At 42.3% G+C, this 6,000-nt stretch overlaps 1 long non-coding RNA gene across 7 annotated transcripts in view; it reads left to right on the forward strand.

The window, feature by feature from the left end:
- Window positions 1–5,501, forward strand: part of LOC116280566 (uncharacterized) — a 29,718-nt gene extending 24,217 nt beyond the window's left edge. For 2 of the 7 annotated variants that reach the window (XR_012072809.1, XR_012072814.1), the window contains exons 4-5: window positions 536–1,102; window positions 4,585–5,501. This is a non-coding gene — a long non-coding RNA (uncharacterized lncRNA). Of the gene's footprint in view, window positions 1–535; window positions 1,461–2,343; window positions 2,807–2,847; window positions 3,329–4,584 lie in introns of those variants that run through there. The other 5 variants (XR_012072813.1, XR_012072811.1, XR_012072815.1 and 2 more) reach the window with 5 other exon arrangements.
- Window positions 5,502–6,000: the final 499 nt, after the last annotated feature.

Below are 6,000 nucleotides of genomic sequence, written 5' to 3' on the forward strand. Positions count from 1 at the left end.
AGAGAAAGCACAGATTCCCCATCCTTTCATGACCCACAGAGAAGCCTGCTGGACGTGCAGCATGGGCTCATTTTTACAGGGTGAACTTGAGAAAGCATTTATTGATGGGCCAATGAGCAGGTTGTCTGGTACCAGGCAGTCTGCATTTCGGGTGCTAATTATGCACTGAGGCTATCTGGGAATGCTGGCAGCCCAGCACCTTGGCTTGGGAACCCATGAGAAGTTACAGACCCTCTACAAAAGGGAAGGGAGCCACCGGTCCCTGGGAAGCTGAGTTTTGGTGAAACCCTTCCCACTAGAGAGGGGAGGTGAAGCCCCCTTCCCAAGTCACAGCTGGCTCATTTCCAGGTAATCCAGCATGAGCTCCTAGGGATGCTTGTGGGCAGTTCTGGTCATTGCATCATTGCATCACAAATATGCTCAGATATAATAGTGTCTGAGCGTATTTCACAAAGTCTAATCTTGGCTGTTGGCAAAGCTGAAACAACCTCTCTCACACGTATCATTTTGGTGTTAAAACCTTGTCCCACTTCAGCTCCATCATGACCTGTCAATGCAGCCGGCCCCATCTGTGCAGATGGGAACCAGAACATCAACCTGGAAATAAAATTGGAAATCTGTTCTTCCTGCCATCAATAGGTGAATCTTTGACAGTGACGCAGTCACAAATGGAGTACCAGAAGTCCCTAAAATAAAGCTACAGTTTCATTCAAGTACGTAGAGGACCACTGGTTTTCTTAAAAGGTGTGTGCCACCCATGAATAGCAAAGCTGCCATTCCAGGAGAACCGTGAAGTAGAGGAAAGCCTGCGTGTACACTGTGTTGTTCGAGTCTAGTCGTGAGCTGTGTCCCGGTCCTCTTGCCATTTTCAGCTGCACTTATCGTTCCAGAGTCTGCAGGACACTGTTCTCCCTTCTGCATGGCTCCTAGTGTGAGGTTGAACTCAACAAGGAACGCGCTCACCCTGCTTCTCTTACTCTGCAAAGCAGCAACAAACTGATGCAAACTGTCAACACCCGGCAGAGCTGAGAACTCCCTGTCCTGTGCTGGGTTTCAGACTCTTCGCCCTCAGTTGTCGTCTGGGGATTGCTGCTCTGTCCTGGTGAGTGCGCCCTTCTTCCTCTGAGCACATTACTGTCAGCTGCTTCTGGGGAATAAAAAGCATCCAGAGAACTAAGGAATAGAATACAGCAAAGTATGAAGAAAAACACAGTCTGTTATCACCCACAGCCTGGGCCTCCACACACTGTTATAAGAGAAATTGAATAGTGCTAATAGAAGTCCCTCAATCTCGTATCTGCAATTCTGAATTCCCAAAAGCCCTGAAAACCCATTTGGTGGAGAAACCTGACTCGATTTCATCCAAATGATGAGATGCATAGTCTTTTTTTTTTTAAATGTCTCACTTAGTATGAATAATCACACACATCACTGCAAAAATACTAACGTGCTTGAACAGGGTAAGTTGCCCCACTCTGCTGAAGGTTTTATATAATATGGGTGTACAGATCATATGGTCTTTTAAATCAGAAAAATTAGAATTCCAGAATACATCTGGCCTTATGGGTTTCATTGAAGGGATTATGAACATGTACATGTACCCAAGTGGGAAAAACCAGACAATACAGGGAGGCATGAGATGAAGAGGGAAGTCTCCCCTCCCACTCATCAGCCCTGTCCCTCTTCCTAAAGGTCACCACTGTCATCAGTTCCTTGGAATTCCTTCTAGAATTTATTTTTATGAATATGACATGATTTTGTGAAATAATTTTTACAAGAAGTATATTATAAACACCATTCTTGGATATTTTCCCATATCAGCATATAAAAGCTCTGCCTCATTTATTTTAGTGTCTGCCTAGTAGTCCATCATACAGATGCAACATGATTTATTTAAGAAGCCCCAAATAAGGAGCACTATATGCGGGTTTTATTTATTTTTATTTTTGGTGGGGGCATCTTGTATGAGTATCTTCCCACAATGAACATCTTGGCAAAAAGAATTTTGTGAATATGCCCATCAGTTAAATTCCTACGAGTGACAGTGGATTCAGTTTCTTTTTGGGGTGATGAAAATGTTCTAAAATTAGATTATGATGATGGTGGCATGTCTTTATGAATACACCACAAACTCTTGAATTGTACACTTACATGGGTGAATATTATGTATGTGAGTTGTATGTCAAAAAAGCTGTTTAAAAATTCCTAGGGTCTGAGGGTGTGCTGTAAAACGTTTATAGTTCTTTTTATAATTAAGTGCGCATTCAGCCGTATCTTCACCAGCCCTAGTCTCTGCCTTTTTGCCTGAGCTCTTACACTGAGATAGTCATTGTTTGCTTGTAGGAATCCCCCTGAGCCTTGGTCCTGGAAGGACTTTGCTGAAAGCTCTAGCCATAGAAGGTATCTCACCTCTGACAGGTAGCATTTTGCTTCTGAACTGCTCCTGTTGGCCCAACCAGAACCGTTTGATGAGTGTGACCCAGGCCAAGGGCTTTCTCCTAGGGTTTCTCATGGGCCAGGAGATGGGAGGCGGTTGCTCCACCAACAGGAAGAAGTTGGTGCAGTCTTGTGTGGGCACATCTCTTATCTGTAGGAGTTAGTGTCTTGGACATGAAGGTATGTGGCCCTACCCTTCAGCAACCAACTGTCCCAGGACCGAACATGATCCCTCCGGTCTTAATCTTGCCAATTTTGATAAGATTTAGTCCTTTAACTAAGACTGCCTTATATTTCTTTGTATTTCCCACACTAACACATTTCGTAACTTTTAAATGTTTTCACATGTATCATCTCATTTAATCAGCATGACAGTCCTGTAGGATTTATTGTAGCATTTGTATTTTGCAGATGAGGAAACGGAGACGACAGCCAGAGACTTGTCAGGGACACATAGCCATTAACCATACAGAACCATCCTGGGCCCAAGATCTCATTAAGTTTGTGTCTCACAACAGCCCTGTAGGGTAGCAAGATCATAGCTCATCACTCCCATTTTACAAAGGAAAAGACTGAGGCCAAAGTCACATCGTGCCAGTGGTAGAGCCGCCCTGGTTTCTGTACCAGTGCTCTTTCTACCATACCGTCATCTCTCTGGACGTGCACAGGAAGAAAAATAGCTGCAGGGCAGGCAGTGCTTACTATTCTCTGTCAGCCTCTACACCAAACAATTTATGTGTATTAGTTGAACTGAGAAGATGGCTGTGAAAAGGAGCAGGGCCCTGTGGGCCTCACCCTCACTCCTGTCTCAGCTGAAGAAAAAAATGGCCATATGTGAGGGGAGGGGAGGAATGGAGGATGTAATATTTTTTTTCTAAATTTCACCCAAGGGGTAAGTAAAAGCTTTGAAATCTATAATTAGTCATAGGTATCAGAAAATAAAATTTATTTGCCTTCAAGAAGCTGGAGATGGTACAGAAAAGTACCAGCACAATCGGAAAGACTTGGTGAAGCATTTAGCGATGAAGCCACCAACCTCAACTTTAAATTGACCTGGAGTTAAAAATATTTATATATGGACAGCCCTTGAATTCATACCCCTCAAATGCCCAGGATGGGTGTCCCGGAATTATTAGGTTCATCCAATTGTAGTTCTCTATGTGACAGAAGTCTGGAAATTTAGTAGTAACTCCAGTGAAAAGTGTTGCTAAAGATTCTGTCTTCAGGCCTCTCATTCTGTCTCTCTGTCTCCATCTCCTCTCTCTGAGGCATCTGCCATGTGTTTGGTGGCTATCATTTTCATTAATAAATCATAGAACCAATTTCTTCTCACTCCACCCCTTTAGATTCTGGCCTTAAAGTGTTTATCTTGTTATTTGGAAACCTCTGAAGAACAAGTGAGATACGTATTTTAAAAATTGATTTTCAGATATTATTCTTTCTTTTGGTGACTCATTCACTCTCATGGCTTCTCCCAAACCCACATCTCCAGCCCCAGCATTTCTCAAAGCCCCAGCATTTCCTTTTAGCTGTCTGTGGACAGTAACCCTGAGGGGGCCCACTGGCCCCTCGAACCCTCATCTTCTGCCAATCTCTAACTTCAAGGTTTTCTTTGAGTCTTCTTTACTCTTCATACCAAGTCAGTGAATTGTATCTATAGTCTCCTCTCTGCTCCAAAGTACCCGTCATCATCTCTCACCTGGCGTGTATAATGACCTTGACCTTGTTTCCAGTGGGCACTCTTTTCCCACTTCCATCCAAACTGCACTGCCAGGCTCACTGAAGGGAGATTTTGATCCTATCACTTTCATATTCAAAATCTCAAATGTCTTCCCTAGTCTGTGGAACCGGTGTTAAGTTTTTAGCCAAGGAATCAAAGTCCTTCATAAAACTTCCCACTCTTCTCTGAGTCTGATATTCTGGATAGTCCATCTCTACTAATTTCCATGAGAAGAATTAAGATGAGTCTGTTGCACCCAAGTTCTATAGAAGCAGCATTGTTGATGAAAATCACATCAGTATTTTAAAAACCTTCATGACCAAAAGAGGCTTAAGAATTGACCTTCAATGATTTGAACAATGATTGAAATGCCTCCTCCATGTTTCCTTGCTCTGGTTTTTTGTTTTGTTTTTGTTTTTGTTTTTCAGGCCCACTGAATGATCTGTGTTGTATGGCATCCTGTGGGAGGCAACAAACAAAAAGTATTACCAATATAGTGCAACTCAAGATTTCTGACTTCAGTCACGTCCACAGCCCTCATGCTGAGAGGCAGACGTGATGCTATCACTTCAGAATTCCCTCAGACAGCACAGATACCAGTCATGAAGTCCTGGTGCCTCAGAGGGTACAGCACTTCTCAAACCATGTATCCTGACCTGGTACATTTCAGAAAATATGACTACCGAGTAATGGAACCACGTCACGTGTGTACTTAACCTACCATGAACTTCAGCCTTCGCTGAAACTGGGACTCGGCCACCTCCTTTCATCCTCACAACCAACCACAAACATTCCGGAGGCTTAATAATAGGTTCGTCCAATCCCTGCAGGCGAGCAGGTGCTCTTTGGAATTCTCCACCCACTCCTAGTCAGAAATTTGATGGGAATGTTAAAGGAGAATGATTTCAGTATTCAGAAACCTGCATAGAAACGCAACCTCTGTCCCTTACTTTAGGTCACGTTGTCCTCAGGCTTTAGTTTGCATAAGCATTAACAATTAGGATCATTTGTGTAAAACCTTGTGTTCCGGACTCTATGGACAATTCAAGGGATTTTTCAAGGTTACTTTTAAAATTTATTTTTCAAAATTAAATAGCACAAATGAAACAGAATCAAAATGTATTTGATGAAGAGTCTTGCCCCCATCCCTCTCCCTCTGCCTAATTTCCACCCAGTCCCACCAAAGATCACCAGGATCCCCACTGTTGTTAGTCTCTTGTGTGTTCTTCCAGAGTTCCTAGAGGCAAATACAAGCAAATATGAATGTGTATTATAACCTTCCTTTGTACAAACATTTTCCTACATTTTTTCTTTCATTTTTCAGCATAAGTTGGAGATCTTTGTACATAGCGAACATCCTCATTCTTTATATATATATATATATATAATCTACATATATATATAGCTATGTATGTATATATATATATAGAAAGAGAGAGAGAGCTACATAGAATTCCATTGTGTCGATAGATGGCACTTGTGTTGTTTCTGATGTTTTACTATTAAAAACAGTGCTGCAGTGAATAACTTTGAAAACCCATTATTTTGAATGTGTTGAAACTAAGCTTCAGGATGAATTCCAGAGCAGGGTTGCTGGGTCAAAGGGTATATGCCTTTGGAATTTTGATAGACGTTGCTAAATTTCCCTTCATAAGATCATTCCAATTTACACTCTTGTCAGCAGGATAGGTGAGTACCTGTTTTCTCAGCTTGTCGACAGCTTGTCAGCTGAATGTGCTGTCACGTTTTTGTCTCTTTGCCCCTCTGAGAGAGTACAAGTGGCATTTCATTGTAGCTTTTGTTTTGAATGTCTCCTACCAGTAGTAAGACCAAATATCTCTTCC

This window comes from Vicugna pacos, chromosome 5, assembly GCF_048564905.1.
Source record: "Vicugna pacos chromosome 5, VicPac4, whole genome shotgun sequence".
Classification (NCBI taxonomy): Eukaryota; Metazoa; Chordata; class Mammalia; order Artiodactyla; family Camelidae; genus Vicugna; species Vicugna pacos.